The sequence below is a fragment of the Tenebrio molitor genome, chromosome 4, assembly GCF_963966145.1.
Source record: "Tenebrio molitor chromosome 4, icTenMoli1.1, whole genome shotgun sequence".
Lineage (NCBI taxonomy): Eukaryota > Metazoa > Arthropoda > Insecta > Coleoptera > Tenebrionidae > Tenebrio > Tenebrio molitor.
In genome coordinates, this window is record NC_091049.1 from 13834093 (window position 1) to 13853998 (window position 19906).

General features: G+C 36.7%; 3 long non-coding RNA genes and 1 pseudogene across 4 annotated transcripts in view; 1 reads left to right on the forward strand and 3 right to left on the reverse strand.

Moving 5' to 3' along the window:
* LOC138128565 (uncharacterized) overlaps positions 1–7034 on the reverse strand; it is a 275295-nt gene extending 268261 nt beyond the window's left edge. The window contains exon 1 of the long non-coding RNA XR_011158772.1: positions 6778–7034. This is a non-coding gene — a long non-coding RNA (uncharacterized lncRNA). The remainder of the gene's footprint in view (positions 1–6777) is intronic.
* LOC138128566 (uncharacterized) lies at positions 3006–5460 on the forward strand. Of its 2 annotated transcripts, XR_011158774.1 has the most exons (5): positions 3006–3888; positions 3959–4243; positions 4296–4503; positions 4558–4916; positions 4977–5460. It is a non-coding gene; the product is annotated as an uncharacterized lncRNA (long non-coding RNA). The 2 variants fall into 2 exon arrangements; XR_011158773.1 differs by having other exon boundaries at positions 3006–4243; positions 4977–5458.
* A 3674-nt stretch (positions 7035–10708) lies between the features above and the next one.
* On the reverse strand, positions 10709–12071 carry LOC138129368 (uncharacterized). The gene is made up of 3 exons (XR_011159214.1): positions 11818–12071; positions 11142–11732; positions 10709–11063 (listed from the first exon to the last, which is right to left on the reverse strand). It is a non-coding gene; the product is annotated as an uncharacterized lncRNA (long non-coding RNA).
* A 5094-nt stretch (positions 12072–17165) lies between these two features.
* LOC138128149 (protein hunchback-like) lies at positions 17166–19030 on the reverse strand (annotated as a pseudogene).
* Between the last annotated feature and the right edge of the window lie 876 nt (positions 19031–19906).

Below are 19906 nucleotides of genomic sequence, written 5' to 3' on the forward strand. Positions count from 1 at the left end.
CGTTGAAAATAAAAAATCACGATCAAGATATTCCCGATGTCCGGATGGCCGCAGAGCAAGTGAGGTCATCGTTATTCCCTGCAAAATCGCGCTTTTGTTGGTGTTAAAAGTCTGAAGCATCATCTTCGATCTCGTCTACATCTGCTAGTGGCATACGGATTTCGATTAATTCAAGGTGTGTTACACTAAACATTAATTATTGTACCAATTGTAAAAAAGTTGAAAAATAAAGTTTAGATCTACGTTTCTGTAGTTATTTAGTCATTCATAACGGCCGCTCCCGCTCATAACGGACACCCTTAACGGACTCCGGCCGTTATGAGGTTGTTTACATGGTGACAAACAGTCCGGAAAGCCACCTTTAACAACTAGACATTACAAAAAAGAAAAATCGACCTGTTTCGGGATTTTTTACAAAAACCGCCTATGTCCAAGTTATGAATTTTATTCCAGTTAAAGTTTCCACACTGTATATACCACACCTTTGCATTGACATTACATTGCATTGATAGATAACAATTGAACAGTGAAAGGGTTAACTCACCAAGGATATTCTTATAGTTTGATCTGTAATTTGAGTAGCTTCAGGCAAGTAAATCAACCAAAGGCATCAAGAATAATTATTGTAACACGTAAAAACTTAATAAATAACTTATGTTTATACGAACCTAATTTCAGAAAATATACAACCGATGTTGCTGTACCAGTTGATAATAAATTTATACAAACCCCTTTTCCAAGCAGTGGGCTGAAGTTATCACATGTCTAGGATCTATCAGTGTCCCTCCACATATAAATTGGTTGAATTGGTTGTCCTCAATTACCAAAGTTACTACATGTAAGTAATCACTGATATCGTCTAGTTCCTCACCGTTAAGAGGAGTCCTCACCCTACCGCTCTTATGGGGTTTTCAATGTACACCGGGTGTCCCAGAATTAACGCCCTTCCCATGAAGGAGTCGTAGTTTATTAACAATTAAATCAGAATCTTCAAAAAAAATTGGGCAAGCTATTATAGTTTAGAAACTACACAGTAATAAAATTGACCAATAAGAGATTCGATTTAAAAAAGAAAAAATATATGCCCGTAGTAATCATTGATTTAACAAATGTATTTTTAATTAAAATAGTAACAATCTATGTGAAATGTATTTTTTTGACACTGACGTTTGTCATTCAAGTCTAAAATCATGCCTTATTCTAATGAAGAATATCTTGATATGGTTTTCTTAGGGAACGTGCAAATCAGGAAAGATTTTGTATTAATTTATGGGCTGGAATCGTTGGAAATACTTTGGTAAATTCAAATATACTCAATAAAAATTATAAATTCTGAAATGATAGAAACATTTTTATTCAAGTGGGCCCGTTTAAACTTCCTGCTCGGTTAAATGGTGATGAATATGCGTTTTTTTTTAAATGACGAACTTCCCGGTTGATGGAATCAATTCAAAGAATATAATTACCAGAAGTCCATAGACACTCTGGAAGAGTTAGACGATACATTTCATGAAGCCATTGTCACTATTACGCCAGCGATGTTAGAAAATGTCCAACAAAATTTAATTCGGCGACCACTTGCATTGAATCAAATGGGGGCATTTCGAACAACGCATTTAAAAAATCATACATAAATAATTGTGAAAAATAAATCTATTTATCTATCTCCTCTTAACTTTGAATGTTTCACTGAGGAGTCTATTAATTTACAAAATTCTTCTGTTAAAGGTTTTAATGAGGTAATTTCGTACAATTATTGAAGTTAATGACATAAATCTGACAATACTTTATTCAAAATGTCACGCTGACATTTGTCGAAAAAAATTCATTCCGCCATTCTTTGTAACAGTACAATTTTATCAAAGCTCACTCTGGAGATACAAATGAACCTTTTGCGAAAGTGGCTCTTTATTGGTCAATTCTATTGCTCTGTAGTTTCTAAACTATGATAGCCTGGACAATTTTGTTTGAAGATTCTGATTTGACCTTCAACAGACTACACACCCTTTACGGGAAGGGCGTTAATTCTGGGACACCGGTATATTATAATTCAGAATAAGTGGCATCGCGGTAGGCGTTGGAAATTCAAATTTACTTTGGCAGCAAGACCCTTGCTAATAATACCCTAGTTTCAATGCTGTTGGTAACCTTCGCTTTTAATTTGGCCTTGATATTATCAATGGAATCGTTTTGTGTTTATTTTCTTGGCGGCATCTTTGGGCAATCCCTATGTTATTATTTGTCATTTGTTTTTACAGCTAACTTAATTTGGTTATTACACTGTAAGCAATGCATTTTGATAGCTTCTCGCTTGGTGCTCGTCATTTGTTTCAAAAGTTAGTGTTATTTTTTTATGCGAGGTTATATTTGTGATACATTGTTGTTTTGAGAATAAAAATCTCTATTAGAATTTCTAAAAAAACCTGTGTTCCCGTTTGAAAAAAAAATTTGACAGTTTAACCTTGAAGCGCTTAGGGCTATACGTGAATTTAATAGGCCGTCTTATAGCCTATTCACATTCGATCATTAAAATCGTCCGATAAATAAGGGAACTATGGACTCGTCTTCTTTTTTAGTGACACCTGTATTAGAAAAAATGTCTCCAAACGACGCCATTGACCAAAAAGTTATTACTGTAATTTCAATTTGGTTGTAGGTCGTAAAATTTTATGGTACTTTAAGTTAAAGATCTTGCGGGGCTTATAAATCCTAGTTTACCACTAGCAGGTAATATTTTAAGCAGGGTTGTATTGTACATTTGGTATATTTGCTGTTCCTGTTCCTTCTCAAAAGTTACCCAAAAGGACACACGACACTGAGAAAGTTTGCATCAAAAATGACAGGCAAAGTAGACTGTAGTGCACTTGACATAATAAGTGAGAAGGTAATTGAATTAAATAAAACGACATTTAGTTTATTGATGTATTTTTATTGAAAACTTGTTGCTGTAAATAAAATTTAATTGAAATTTAACAAAAAAAGCCTAAAATTACCTGTACTTAGGGCCCGGATTTTAGGCAAAATGGACTATTTTTATTTTTTAAGGCACATGTATGAAACTTGTCTATAAATGATTTCTGGCTTAATTAGAGTAATTAGAGCCATATTTGATTCTGCCTATTCGGCCTAAAATGCCCTTTAAATACCTATTTTACCTTTTAACTGCCTGAACATGCCTAAAATGACCAAAAATCAATTTCATTTTTGCGGTTTTTTCCCAATTTTCGAATTCTGGGAAGTTTACGGTATTGAAAATGTAAAAGTGGTACCTCAATAAAATTTACAATGCTTTATGATTTTAAAATTTAAGGAGATGTAATTACTGAAATGTACAAAGTGCAGTACAATACAGGAATTACTTTTTCGCTTTTACGGTTGGGACCATGATGTCAGCGGTAAATACTCCGACAATACCTAAGTACCACAAACCATTAGACTGGACTGGCATAAATTACAGAGTTTATCTGTTTGCCTCTGTTCGAAGGGGTGCAGGTATACGCGGTCTAATGTTTTCTGATACTTAGGTATTGTTAGAAGCTTTAACGTTTATAAAATGGTCCTTGCCATAAAAACGAAAATTAAAATCCCGAAGTGAAACAATAAGAGAAACCTTAAGGGTGTCATTTTCTAAAAATTTAAGAAATATAAAATTAACCATCTCCTCTGAAATTTGGTGGGAGACGTAAATATAAGCATTACAAATTTGTCATTTCTCGTTTACTTTATCTCCGTGCAGTGGTCGTGTTTCTTGTGAACCTGTTTAAAGTGAACATAATGCCGAAACAAAAAATTAGTTTACGCGAAAAAATATTACAGTGGACAAGCAAGAAAGATTTATATGAAATAAAATCAACCCGAGAAATGTTTTGTAAAGCTTGTGGTAAACTGGTAAGTTAAGCATAATTAAAAATATGTCATTTTATATTTTTTACTTATTTGAAAATTTTATTTTTTGTAGTTTATATGCGAAAAAAAATGTCACTTGCAACAGCATGAGCAAACGGCCATCCATAAAGAGAACATTATGACACCGCTTCGGCAAACGTTGCTGACACAGAACTTGGAGGAATCGGCAAATAGTACATTCAATATGGAACTTTGTAACGTCTTTTTAGCTGCCAATATACCATGGCACAAACTACAAAATCCTGCGTTTCAGAATTTTCTGACAAAATATTGTGGTAGAAAAATTCCGGATGAGTCTACTTTACGGAAAAATTATTTACCAAAATGCTACAAAGATGTATGAACATACTATCTTTTAATATTTAATTTAAAATTATTTTCACTTTTAGACTATTGACCGCATTCGGAATGAGCTGGATCCTTTTAACATATGGGTTTCAGTTGACGAAACAACAGATGCACTTGGGCGATATGTGGCGAATTGTCTGGTTGGGAAACTTTCAGAAGATGAACCTGGAAAATCTTATCTTTTGGCGTCTAAACAATTAGAAAGAACAAATCATGAGACAATAGCTAGATTCGTAAATCAATCTTTAGGTAAGGGTTTTTCACTTTTTTAAATTTATTTTGATTTAAAATTTCTATGCGTAGAAATCTTGTGGAGTACCAGAGTTGTTGCTGAAAAGTTTCTTTTGTTTGTAACGGATGGAGCACCATATATGATAAAATCTGGTAGACACCTTAAGGTGTTTTATCCAAAAATTGTGCATGTCACATGCTTAGCGCATGCTTTAAATCTAGTGGCTGAAAAAATTCGCTATCAATATGAAGATGTGGATAATTTAATTTCGAACGTGAAAAAAATTTTCGTTAAGGCACCTTTGAGAGTTGAAATGTACAAAGAAAAACTAAAAGAAATGCCACTGCCTCCACAGCCAATTTTAACACGATGGGGAACATGGCTTCAGGCTGCTATGTTTTACAGCGAACACTTTGATTCCATTAAAGAAGTAAGTATATAAAAGATAAGCAAATTAATTGATTGTTAAACTGTTTTTAACTACTCACAGGTTGTCATGTCCTTTGATGGAAGTTCTGCTGTTGCTATTCAAAAAGCACAGTCTATAATGAAGAAACCCGGAATAAAAAACCAATTAATTTATGTTCGCAGTAATTTTAAAATAATCTGCGAAAGTATTACTCAATTGGAAAAAAATGGGTTACCTTTAACCGATTCAATCAAAATTGTTGAAAACGTATTTACCTCCCTAAAAAAATCTCCAGGCCCTGTAGCAGCAGTAGCATTAAAAAAACTTGAAGATGTTACTGAAAAAAATCCTGGATACAAATTTCTTCTAGAATTGGCAAGAATTTTTAGAGGTGAAGATGTGCCGGAACATGACACCAAAATGGAAGAAATTTATTACAAATTTGCGCCCATTACCTCTTGCGAGGTAGAAAGAAGTTTTTCAAAATATAAGTTCCTTTTGGTGGATAACCGACAATGTTTTAAAGTAGAAAATTTAGAGCAATATCTTGTATGCAATGTAAATACGTAACAATGTAAATAACTAACAAACTTGTAGTATTGTATATTAATTAATAAAAAATAATTAGTAAATATCTTGTTGTGTGTACCTACGTAAAACTTTAAAAACACATTTTTTAATTTAATTAACCACAACTTTAAGGACCTAGTATGGCTTATTTTCAGTTTTTAAGGGACTATTTGCAGTAGTTTAAGGGACTATTTTAGGCACCTATTTCCGACTTTTTAATTGCCTAAAATCCGGGCCCTACCTGTACTGTATCCCATCACACTGTACCACACATCGACTGTCAGCAGAAGCCTCCAAGTATTTAAAAATTGTAGCTTACCGAAGAAAAGCCATCCTGTAACTGAAATATCAATATAATAGTATGTTTTCCACTTTTTAAAAGACTTTAAACGCTTTGAAAACAAAATATTTAAAGCACCTAACCTATCTTTACGCCTCTGTTTATTTTACGCCTGTTCTACGAAATTACATCATAATCTTTGATGCCTACATTAAAAAATGTTACTTTAAGGAATACACTTAAAGTCCATTCACGTTGGATTTTCTCTGCCAAATTGTTGAAACGTTGCAAGCCTGCGCCTCCTTTCCTAGTAATTTTTACATTATCGTGTTTTATTCGTGATAGAGCGATTGAGAGCGATTTGACGTCTTTAATTTTGAATGTTAGTTTGACGTGTGAAATAAAGTCACAGATTTTTTAATAAAATTCTATTCCTGGGTGATTTTACCATGGCGAAAAGAAAAAAAGGTTAATTTTAAAATTGGGTTAACCTTCCACAACTGACGTAATGTGACGAAACCCGCAAGCTAATACGGACTCAAGAAAAAATAGCTTCAGTTCGAAAATTAATTAGTCAGAATTCTTTAATATTTAATGTATTGTATGTATTAACATGATTATAATCTATTTACGACCTCTATTGAGCAGTTTTAACAATACAACGTTATTTTAAAGGTAATGTGTACATCGAAAAAACTTAAATTAGAAAAAAATCATTAAAAATCAAAATACACCTTTCTTTTGTGGTATGCAATTGTAACAATACATTCTTGAAACGTCACAACCACAATCAAAACGTATAAGTGTCTCTGAATAACTGAAATTTTATTGCCAAATTTGTTCCATCATTTAGATGCATTCCTTACTTCCATCGCTTCCAATGAAAGAAACTTCACACAATTTCGTATTGGGTTCATTTTCTATAACTTATTCTGGTTCCTCATCAGTCATCACTGTAGTCATTAAGGGTTTTTTCACTTAATCAACAACGCAAGCAGAAAAATACAACACCAGTAGGTAGGAGTTAGGTACCTATTGTATGTTCCTAATCCTATCATACCGATTAACAACTGACACTATTTTTAGTGCAAATGATCACAAAATGGATGTATTATTACCTATTGTTATCCTCTAAAAACAATATTTGAAAAATGACTGTTTCTTTGCTGACAGCGAATAACATAACCTCTACAGTCTACGAATGACTTGGTGACATACACAGCTAAAGCATTTTTGAAGTAAAAATCACACCGCCACAATATTGAATTATTTGACCTTGACTAGGAAAATCCAACGTGAATGGACTTTACCTTACTGAAAAACACACTGCACACAATTAACAAATAAAAGAGTTTTGGACACAAAAATTAACATGTAAACAAATGGAAAATCTCACGAGGAGGATTTTCGAACAGCTGATTGTCAGAACAGCAGCGCCCTCGCAGTAATCGCGAATGGCGGCCAAAAAATTTCGTCCGTCATTTTTCCGTCATTTCAAAAAAATCGGTGTAGTCCATTCTTTATTGTCATTATGACTGATGTTTTTACTTGTCACTTTTGAAAGTTAAGCAAAATGCCATCGGTATCAAATTTTAATAAGATTAAAATAGTAACTCTTGCGCAAAGAGGAATGTCCCAAGCTCAGATTTCGATGGATCTTCGTATACCGAAAAGTACAATTTCGTGCATTCTTAAGAAATGGAGACAAAGTGGAACTATTGAAAGACGCCAAGGCTCAGGGAGGCCTAGCACATCTACTGCAAAACAAGATAATATGCTTCTCAATAGATTACGCAATAGTCCTTTTATGACGGCTGTTGAAGCGGTAAATACAAGTGGTTTTCCAGGTTCCTTTAGAACCACTCGTCGCCGTGTAAGAGGAAGCGAGCTTAAGAATCAGGTCGCGGCAAGGAAATTGAGCCTTACACCTATGCATAGGGAGGCCCGCATGGCATTTTGTTCATCTAGCAAGAGATGACGCTTTTTGGGCTCAAGTCATTTTTTCGGATGAAAAAGTGTTTCAATCGTGTCCAAATGGCCGCCTAAGAGTCTACAGACCAAGGAACTCCCGATATGATGAACCGTATGTCCAGACAACGGAAAGGAGCGGTCGGTTTTCGGCAAACATATGGGCATGGATTTCAGTAGATAGCCCCGGGGTAATGTTGCATGTAGAAGATCGGCTCAACAGTGATGTTTATGTTAGGATTCTTGAAGATGTGATGCTGCCTTCAGTTTCAAGAATTTTTCCGAATTTTAACTTCATATTTCAACAAGACAATTGTTCAGTGCATACAGCACATAGGGTAGCAGAGTGGTTCAGGAATAATAACATAAACGTTCTTGATTGGCCGAGTCGCAGTCCAGATTTGAACCCTATAGAAAACATGTGGGGACTTTTGGTTCGTAATTTGCAACAGCGACGACAAGTCTTTCGGAATAGGGCAGAACTTTTGACTGCGATTACTAATGCATGGCAATCATTACCTAGGGATTATCACCGAGATTTATGCCTCTCCATGTCGCGTCGTGTAAGGCGAGTTATAGATGCGAATGGAGCGATGACAAAGTATTAATTTTAAACTTCACTCATTTTATCTTTTGATTTAGCTATTTAAATAAAAATAAATGTTCCATTTCCTTGTCTTTGCCTTAATGTCTTTCGTTTTATTTTTTTTTTAAACTACGGCATACTCGTATAATTTACACGGTTCTCTCGTTTGGTACTTTAATCCAAAAATAGTCGCAAGTCTGCCTCTAGTGCCACTAGCGGTTGTATGGTGATTGTGTAAGAGTGGAACTTGTCCTTTGTATTCACAAAATTTGAACCGATGGACTGAATGACAGATTGTCAAAATGACAATAATGATAAAAAAGCGAGGTTATTGGTGCTTAAGGGTAGTTTACACTTTATGTCAGTGCCCTGAAAGTGACGGACGAAATTTTTTGGCCGCAATAGTACCTAATAGAACAATAATCTTGTAATTTAATATACTTGGTGACTGACGAAAACCTTTGATGGTGTGCCGTGCACATTTTTTATTCGGTTTGAATAAATGAAAACTAAATTAAAAAATATTCTTGCACCCAGTTTTTGATTCGAAATGACCAAGTAAGCTCTGGATATTTGTCAGTCACGTCATTTGTCAAAACAATTTGATAAAAATAATAAGTAACAAAAATAAGAATAAAAATAATATTGTTGTGGAAGAAAATTCCCAAAGATGGTTTAGTGTAAATGCGGCATTTTTGGAGGTAGATTCGACTAGTGGGTCCCTTTTTTATTGATGGTAGTCTTAACCAAACAAAATATCATATTATTTATTATCAAACAAAATATACAATATTCTGGATGAGATGCCATTAGCAGTATTGAACAGAGTCGTGTTTCATCAGGATGGCGCCATACCACAGAATGCACGCACGAATGTTTTATTTTTAAATAATTATTTTGGTGATCGATGAATGGGTATTTACGGACCTATTCGACGGCCCGTTAGATCCCCAGATTTGAATCCATTGGATTTCGTTATATTCATTCGAAACATTCGAGACAATGTTTATTAGATCCTAGATTTTTGATTTTTTGTTCTTTCTTTTAATGCAACGATAAACAGAAAAAAAAATCTCTATAAGAACGAATAAAAAAATAAATATGTAGGTACAGCGTAATTTGAAAAAAAAAAGTTGACTATCGTCTGTCAAAAAATACTTAGATATCGAAAAAAATATAGAATTAGATATTGTTGATAGATAGTGTTGAAGTGTTTTTAGAACTATTTCATTTGATGTATCATTTATTCAAATCGGATAAAGAATAAGTAAGATACAGCGTCAAAGGTTTTTCGTCAATCACCCGGTATAAGAATTCCTTTATCTTCTTTTTAATATTTAATATTTCAATACTTTACCAAGATATGTATATTAAAATTTTCTAGCTCCAAATTGTGTCATAGTTGACCGGTGTTATCAATATTAAGACACAGGTAACAAAATCGTCACTCTCTAGTCTACCCTTATTGTTCCCTTGTCGTATGTACCATTTCCCAGCCAAATATTTCAGTACAGTTAGAAATATCCAAGGAGGAAATATCAAAGCAAAACATTTTTCATTTGGGGTATATTTCTATGACGTTAGGGAAAATAAAACATAAAATTAGAAAATCGACCTCGCGTTCGACTGTGGATGCCTCTTAATAATTCTTGGACGTGACAAACCAGTGGAAAAGGCTATAAGCACAAAGCTAAATAAAGCACAAAAAATATGTAGGTATCTTAACACTATTTGAATTTATTAATTTCATAATATAATAAAATCTTGCAAACTTGTTATAGTGGAACCAGAAATATAGTGATTTTATGAGGGATGGAGTACATTAACTTGAGAGGGTCAGTTATGGCAGGGCAATAAACTTCTGGCACTCGTCGCGCGACTGGGCTCTACCTACCTTTGTCTCCGATGATCCATTTTCAGACGGCTCAAAAACATCTGTCATAGAAGATTTATAACTATCTTCAAGTTGGTAATAAAAGTGACCCCAATATTGTAAAAGAAATTATCGACCAGAGTCCATAAAATCACTATATTTCTGGTTCCACTATATTTATGCATATTTTTGCATGTGTATGTTAACTGATTACAAAAAATACCACCGATGCCTCTGAGGTATCAGATTGACATACTATTATCATAAATGTGCTCATTTTTGTAAAATTTCGTGTAAAAAAAATGATAAAAGCTTCTGAGGTATCAGATTGGATTATCATTGTCATTATTATTCCGGACACGGAATCTTGGTCACGACTGACATGTAACTGACAAATATAGGTGAACTGGCCTTTATTGAACCCAACCCAACTTTTGACTCGATAATGCCATTTCCCTGCTTTTTTGATGTCACAAGAAAAACTTCAAAGTGATTTTTAATAATTGTTATTTATCTCCAATCGCAAATACATTTGGAATAAAAGCGGAATGTTTTTATAATCCTACCGGCCGTGGTGAGTAACTGTTGAGAACCACTGGAAAGCTGAGAGTTTCGACTGAATCTGCCTCGGTGCACCGAAGCAACCGTTCTTTGATTGGCCGACTTCACGATAATTATCTTCTTCTTTTTTTATAATTGGTGTACCACCATGGCAGCTTGCGAAACCACTATTCGATCTTCATTGTTCAACAATTTGATCAATTCTGGTTTCGCTCGGGACGCTAAATCAGCGTCGTCTTGATAAATTGATTAAATTGACCACCGCATGTTTAAGCATTTGACTTGGTTCAGAGAGTCGCTGAACGGCTGTTTGATGGCTGGATCAAATTGCTAAAATTATTATTTTATTATTTACTCTCCAATTGCAAATACATTTGGAATAAAATCGGAATGTTTCTTTAATCTTACCGGCCGTGGTGTGTAACTGTTGAGAACCACTGGAAAGCTGAGAGTTTCGACTGAATCTGCCTCAGCGCACCGAAGCAACCGTTCTCTAATTGGCCGACTTCACGATAATAATCTTCTTCTTTTTTTTTGATAATTGGTGTACCACCATGGTAGCTTGCGAAACCACTACTATTTATTATTATTATTACTATTATTATTACTTACTCTCCAATCGCAAATACATTTGGAATAAAAGTGGAATGTTCCTTTAATTTTACCGACCGTGGTATGTAACTGTTGAGAACCACTGGAAAGCTGAGAGTTTCGACTGAATCTGCCTCGGCGCACCGAAGCAACCGTTCTCTGATTGGCCGACTTCAGGATAATTATCCACTTCTTTTTTTTTTTGATAATTGGAATACCACCATGACAGCAGCTTGCGAAACCACTGCTTGATGTTCATCGTTCAACAATTTGATCAATTCTGGTATCGCTCGGGTCGCTAAATTAGCGTCGTCTTGATAAACTGATTAAATTGACCACCACATGTTTAAGCATTTGACTTGGTTCAGAGAGTTGCTGAACGGCTGTTTGATGGCTAGGATCAAATTGCTAAAATTATTATTACTATTATTATTATTTACTCTCCAATCGCAAATACATTTGGAATAAAAGCGGAATGTTTCTTTAATCTTACCGGCCGTGGTGTTTAACTGTTGGGAACCACTGGACAGTTGGGAATTTCTGCTGAAGCTCCCTCGCCGTACCGGAGCAACCGTTCTGTGATTGGCCGGCTTCACAAGACCGGTGGATTCTGCTAGACCGCCAGATACAAGACGCGATATGAAAATCCTCGGAATCTTCTCCAACCCTGCGGTTACAAACCGAGAAAAATAAGAGAAAAAGCAAAGCGGCTTGATGGTTCCCTACCCATTCAACCATTCAAGACTATCCCCTGTAAGTGTAAGTCACATTGGATTTTGACAAGAACATTTTTTAAAGTACCTTTTCGTTGTATGATCACCCTCAGAAGGGGTTTTGCATTCGTTAATGCTCTGCGTAAATTATCATCATTGTTAATAGGTAATAAATGCTGGTCGCTTGGGTCAAGCGATGTCTCATAAACGATGGAGATGTTCTAGCAAATTTCGAAATTCTTCGAACGGGGCTTGAAGGTCCCTTTCGATGGAAAATCGCCCAAATTCTGCGTCAAACTACAAAGAATCAATTAAATAACAAAGCGTATTAATAGTAGTCCAATCAATATAAACATAAAAAAGGGTCCGACCTTGCAAAAGGTCATGTAGTTCTGATTTTTTAATATGTTGTTTGGATCTCAGCCAAGAGTAAAACACCAAATTTGCAACTTCGAAAGACTTGTGCGCTCTGCGTGGTAGCCAAAGAACAGCAAAATTTTTGCACTATTTTCAGTTTTTGCTCAATATCTCCTAAGATATGAGTCTCACATAAAAAGTTGAAGTTATTTTTTTTAAACTAAATTAAATTCGCTACAGTTTGAGGCCCAAACGAACTTTGTGCATGCAACAGTTTCCGAGATAAAGCTCTTCAAAAATTGGGTATTTTTTCCAAGAAGTGAAAATTTTTTGTTTACGTCTCTTATTTTATTAAATATCGTCAAAAATACTCGCCCCATGAGAAAAGTCATGGGCAATGAACTTGAAGTGTATTTATTTAGCTTTAAATTGAGATCTGACGGGTAGCTGCAGATCCAATGCTTCTCTCAAAAGTGGCATATAACCGAAAACCTCGCAAGATGGAATTTGGGAAAAATAAATGAAAACAAGTTTTCAGCGCATCAAACATCACGTATAGGGCCTAAACCGATGAAATAAGTTATTTTAACTTAATAATTTAGTATGTGTGGTTAACAACTTGAAGAGAGTCTGTAAAGTTGGTGGAGGAATACTGCCCTCAGCGCCAGACTTGTTCTGGTTCTCATTGTATGGAAAATCATCGAACACCCCAAGTATGCTCGTTTGAAACGGGTTCATCAAGCAGGTGACAAGTGGTCTTGATTTTGATCGACCAAGAATTATTTTCCTCTCATTCATTAGCGCCCTTTAATTTGAGCTCCGGCGAGTACATGTCCTGGCATATACAAGTATGTTTATCATGAACCCCATTTTTACGGTCCACTGTGCTAGCTCACTGCTGGAGATTCCACGCGCATGTGCCAATCCACCGTAGCTTTTCATAAACCACACCAGCAATCAAATCTGACCATATGCCGGGCCAAAATTTATCGGATCGGCGGATTGTAAAATTTTGTTCTATGAATATCTTAAACTCAGTTGGATCCATCCGCTGTTCTAGAGCCATCATATCTTGCAAATATAAGTGGGCACTCTTTGTGAAGAAATAGTGACCAACTGAATGAAAACAAGGTAGCATTTTATCGATAGTATGTATACAGGTGAAGGTTCTTAATCACCCTGCCTGGATGAATAGTTTTACGGGAGTAGACGTGTGAAAATATTGGTCCCACAGCTTTGATTACCTTCCAAATTATGCAATGCAGTTTTGAATTTGGCTCTTTGGCTTTGGTAAGTCCTATTTTCCTTTACAAACAAGATGAGAGACCTCTCACTCTCACGTAGCTTATTCTCAGTTTCGGCTCTTTCTTTCCCAGTCAAGTCTACCTCATCCAAAATAATGCCAGCCAATATCAGATTAGTCAAAATGTGTGCTCGTACAGCTCGTGAATAGGCATGACCATTCAGCATCTTGTCCAGGCCTGTGATCTGTATAAATAGTCATAAATAGCGCCTTCAAGCAACTCCCTGGCATTATTGCACCGATACAACCCATGAATGACATGAGGAGATGGAACTCTCTATGCCTCACAACCACGCAGCTTAACTCAGAATGTTGGCCACCCTCAACAATATCTCTGGCCTTAAAGAACAGTGGTTGATCAAAAGTAACGAAGCAGGTTTTTTGAAAATGACCTTTACTTCTCTCAGTGGCTTCAAAAGGTGATATGAACACTGTATCGTAATCAGTAGGTGGGGTGCGGATAAATGAGAGGAAAATAATTTTTGAGCCATAAAAATCAAGACCACTTTTCACCTGCTTAATGAACCCGTTCCAAAGGAGCATACTTGGGGTAGTTGATGATTTTCCATACAATGAGAACAAGTCTGGCGCTGAGGGCAGTATTTCTCCACCGACTTCACAGACTCCCTTCAAGTTGTTAACCACACATACTAAATTACGTTAAAATAACTTATTTGATCGGTTTAGGCCCTATACGTGATGTTTGATGCGCTGAAAACTTGTTTTCATTTATTTTTCCCAAATTCCCTTTTTCGAGGTTTTCGGTCATATGCCACTTTTTAGAGAAGCATTGGACCTGCAGCTGCCCATCAGATCTCAGTTTAAAGCTAAATAAATACGCTTCAAGTTCAATGCCCTTGACTTTTCTCATGGGGCGAGTATTTTTGACGATATTTAATAAAAAAAGAGAAATAAACAAAAAAATTTCACTTCTTGGAAAAAATACCCAATTCTTGAAGAGTTGTATCTCGGAAACTGCTGGACGCACAAAGTTTGCTTAGGCCTCAAACTGAAGTGAATTTAATCTAGTTTAAAAAAGATAACTTCAACTTTTTCTGTTAGACTCTTATCTTAAGAGATGTTGAGCAAAAACTGAAAATAGTGCGAAAATTTTGCTGTTCTTCGGCTACCACGCAGCGCGCACAAGTCTTTCGAAGTTGCAAATTTGGTTTTTTACTCTTGGCTGAGGTCCAAAGAACATATTAAAAAATCAGAACTACATGACCTTTTGCAAGGTCGAATGTTTATATTGACTGGACTATAGGTAGTAATTAACGTTATAAGTCCGGGAACTCATAGTTTACAGTACGAGTGAGACGTTTAAGGACGAGGCCAGGAAGGAGCCGAGTCTTGAAACTCGAAACGAGTACTGTAAAAAGAGTTCACGGACGAATCTCGTTATGTATTTTATTTCATCCTGCCTCAAATTTTGTTTGAAAGAAATATTGAAATTAATTTCAAAATAATTCAACAAATGCTCCAAATCTAGTCACATTTTTAGAACATGATTAGCAACGGCTGTTTGGCAATTGTTTATTTTGTTGAATTAATTTGGTGCGTCAAATTGCCTTCTAAAGCAAATCCTCCAGAAATTGTAAGAAAATCTGCAGAAGCCTGTGCTGACTTAATACCTAGCAAGAGTAGCAAGTCTGGTGAAAGGTATCAAAAACAATTCAGCCATTGTTGTAAATGGAAATCAGAACCTGGCCTATTTTTTAGATGTGGTTTAAATGGTTGTATTATTTTATTTGTGAACTAACGTTTTTAGTCTGAGAAAGTAAGTGCATCATCTTCTTTGTGGCCGAAATAGTTAAATTGTCAATTTGTATTTACTTACTTAGATCTAGTTTTGAATAAAACATTTCTTAAACCTGAATAATTGTTATTACGATTGCTACTTTTGTGATTCCAATGGCAACACTTAACCGGCGTCCGGCCGTTTTTTGCGTTTTCCCGGATTCAAACTGATGACGTAAAGTATTGAAATTTGACACAGGATGAAATAAATATATAAATATAATAAATCCTAATTAGGGTAAGCGAACTTTATTGGGTCAATAAAAAATGCAACAACAATTCTCACCAAAAATAAATACCTACTCATGTGTCGTTTCCAAATACGTACTGTGAATACTGACCACTTTGTGTGACTCGCACGCTGGTGCCATCCCTGATGCAAAATCCAAGCGGTTTATCTGAGCCATGCTTCAGCAATCTCACACGTCTGCAAGTTTCAGGCACAATATCCACATCTATAATGGATGACACTTGTCGAAAATCATGTGGATTGGATATGGCTAATGTTTTTGTTTTTCCTGGAGTACCACATAATATGGTAGATATTAAGTTCCGCGGCTTGATGGTTCCGTAATCCGTACCCATTCAACTCTACAAGACTATGCCCTGTAACTGTAAGTCACAATGGATTTTGACAAGAACATTTTTTTTAAGTACCTTTTCGTTGTATGGTCACCCTCAGAGGGGGTTTTGCATTCGTTAATGCTCTGCGTAAATTATCATCATTGTTAATAGGTAATAAATGCTGGTCGCTTGGGTCGAGCGATGTCTCGTAAACGATGGAGACGTTCTAGCAAGTCTCGAAATTCTTCGAACGGGGCTTGAAGGTCCCTTTCGATGGAAAATCGCCCAAATTCTGCGTCAAACTACAAAGAATCAATTAAATAACAAAGAGTATTAAATATATAAATATAATAAATCCTAATTAGGGTAAACGAAATTTATTGGGTCAATAAAAACTGCAACAACAATTTACACCAAAAATAAATACCTACTCATGTGTCGTTTCTAAGTACAGTAGCCGCTCCATCTTGTGAACACCCAATTTAATGAACCTTCCAATTTAGTGAACACCAAAATATTTACATTGCGGGTTCCAAATAGTGAATAAGGACACTTTCGATTTAGTGAACTGTAGGTTTCGAAGAAACAAAAAACATTAACACCGATACTCGGCTACCACTTTGACTTCCTTGTCCAATGTCAGCAGGCACATCCGGTGCTTCCTTGTACAACATGCAAGTAGAAGGAAAATGGCATGGCAGTGCTAAAATCATTGATATCATTATTATTATTATTATTATCTGGCTGCGGCGTTAAATATTTATATTATACCTAATCATTATTATTATACATACTTAGTTAGAGAATTGCAATAGAGTTTAATTCTAAACCTTTGTTTCGCCGATCCGAATGTAAGTAGAATGTTGTTAACAAATTAATTAGCACCAGGAATCTTCACTACCACTTTGACTTCCTTGTCCAATGTCAGCAGGCACATCCGGTGCTTGCTTGTACAACATGCAAGTAGAAGGAAAATGGCATGGCAGTGCTAAAATCATTGATATCATTATTATTATTATTGTTATTGACTCCCCAATCGGCTCCCTTGACGGCCATCCATTAAAGTAGGTACGCACCGTGCGCGATGTTGCTTGACGTGGTGAAATTTATGATGGATTGCTTGAAACAGAAGAGCAGAAGGGCAGCTGCATCGCCACCATCTGAAACATGATGATGCCGAACGCGTAGACATCCGATTGGCTGGCAGAACTGGCGCGAGCCCGATCAGTTCGTCTTGGTCGTCGCCAGTCCGAAGTTGCCGATCTTGACCGAAATGTCCTCATGCAAGAAGATGTTGTTCGACTTGAGATCCCTGTACCCTGTGGATGATGTTCTTGACGTGGACGTAGTTTTTTTATTGCTAAAATTATTATTATTTTGATAATCCTCCACCACCCGGCGGCACGGCAATTTTGCCGGAGTACATACATTATTACGGATATTACTATCTCAAGTAATAGTGCAGTGCTTATCAACATAATTACCGGCGTCTCGCCTCCACATTATGTCATATTGCAATAATGACAAGTATTTTCCTGATTATTGTTCTTGTCAGCGACGCTGGATTCCTCATCAGTTTTAGTCTCCTCGTTTTTATCTTCGTCTTGTGGTCGGACCACGGCTTCGACGTTGGAAAACATGGTGGTCGATGTGTCGCCCTGGAGAGACCGACCTTAAAAACTGGTCCCTTACGGTGATTTTTTTGTTGATCTTCGGAAGAGCTGCATCCCGGTTTTCTCAGATCTAAAATATTGGGATCTGGATCTGGTTCTGTAGAACCGGAAGTTGAAGGAGTCGATTCGTTGAAAGGGACACGAGTCTGTCCGGCGATTAACTGTTGGAAAAGTTGAGGGTTGGGAAAACCAGCGAAGAAGGGATACGCCGGAAACGGACTTCCATTGAGCAGGTTTAGGCCGAAAGGCAACCCTTCCGGGAGTGGACGAGATTCTTCCATTTTGGGTTGAGTTTTTAATTCTTGGAACGGGTTTGGTACCGTGGACGTCTATTATGATGTCCGGACACGGATTGCCGTCTTCGTCGAGGATCACGTTCGGTTTGTGTCCGAATCTCCTCAAGTGGGTCTTCAACGAGAGACAATATTTGGTGTCGTAGCTGCAGTCGTTGCAGCTGTATCTGTATACGTTGGAGTGAGATTTCATGTGTGACTTGTTGATGCAGGAATATTCGCACTTGGTGCATTGGAAGGGCTTGGATCCAACGTGCTTCAAGAGGTGGTACTCCAAATGGTGCTTGTACTCGGTGATGAAAGGGCACGTGGGGCAACTAAGCATCTTATCTTTTTTGATGTGAATCCTGTTGTGTTCCCATTGGTCGTACTGAGTAGAAGAAACGTGGTCGCATTGCTTACATTTGTAGAGTTTCACTTTACCGTGCGAGTTTATCTTTGGTAATTTCAAACTTGCGTCATTCTCTTCCATTTCGTCCATCCTATTTGAAATATCGTCGCTAGAAGGCTCGTTTGATTTTAACGAGAATAGTCCGCATTTTTCTAGAGACTTCTCCAAGCGACAGAGGTAGTCTTGATTTTCCTCTCCTTTGTCCCGATTCGGGGAAGCACACGGCGTGAGAGTGCTGTCCATGTCACTATCTTCCTTATCGCTTTTCGGAGATACCAACGGCTCTGAATTAGGAGGTGTCAAAGGATTGTGTCTAAAGGATTCACACCGTAGGATTGTGGAATCATTGGTGCGGAATAAAATGTGCCTGTGTGAGCTTGGGGTGTTCGCTGATACGGTTGATCTTGACTGTTATCACTTCCGGGTGACGAGGAATGGAAATCGCTTCCAGAAGCAACTCCGGAATCGTTTTTTTTTTCCTCCGCCGATATCTCCTTCTGCAATAAAGATTTCCAGCACCACCGAAGTTGCTACGGAATATCGTAATTTGTCGATTAGCAAAGTCTTTGTTTATTTTTGTTTTCAACCAAATCCAGGAAAACATCAAACAGACATTCTACATCTTGGAGTCCTGCTGTGTGTTCCGGATGAAATTGTACGCTGAAGTATGGGAACGAACATTCTGTTATAAAGAAATACACTTTCATTTTAATTTACTTCATTTTGAAGCTTCAGTTTATTCTAGAGTTGTGAAGGAATAAGAAAGTTTCGTTTCCATACATGTAGTGTAATTCAATTGTTCGCATTTTGCTGGTTTCTGACAGTATTTTAATAAATGCAAATCGAAGAGAGATTTGTCCAAATTCTCTCTGTCGCTGTGTCGCAAGTAGAAGGCAAATGGTATGGCAGTGATGAAATCATTGTTAGCATTATTATCTGGCTATTATCCCATATAAAATATTACAGTTTTGTAGGCTCCCGCATTCAAATTTTACACTTCCATACTTAACTGGCTGTCGGAACAGGATTTCTTTAGTCTTACCTTGTTTCAGTTAAGTACAGCCTTACTGCCAACGGAAGCAATAAATACAAGAGTTCACTTTACGTTTTGCCTTAAAGATGCAATAACTGTGAGTCTCTTCTAAATTTGTCGTCGGTGCCGTTAAGTCGAGGATTTTGTCTTGATCAGACCCGGCCATGCTGTGATTGCTGTGCGCTTGTTGCGAACCACTCGAAAGTTGGGAGTTTCTACTGAAGCTCCCTCGCCGTACCGGAGCAACCGTTCTGTGACTGGCCGGCTTCACAAGACCGGTGGATTCTGCTAGACCGCCAGCACAAGACGCGATATGAAAATCCTCGGAATCTTCTCCAACCCTGCAGTTACAAACCGAGAAAAATAAGAGAAAAAGCAAATAAAAAAAAGCGTTTTCAATTCACAATTGTGATTATTAATAATTAGAGCGAAAGAGGAATCACAAATAAAGTAATAAA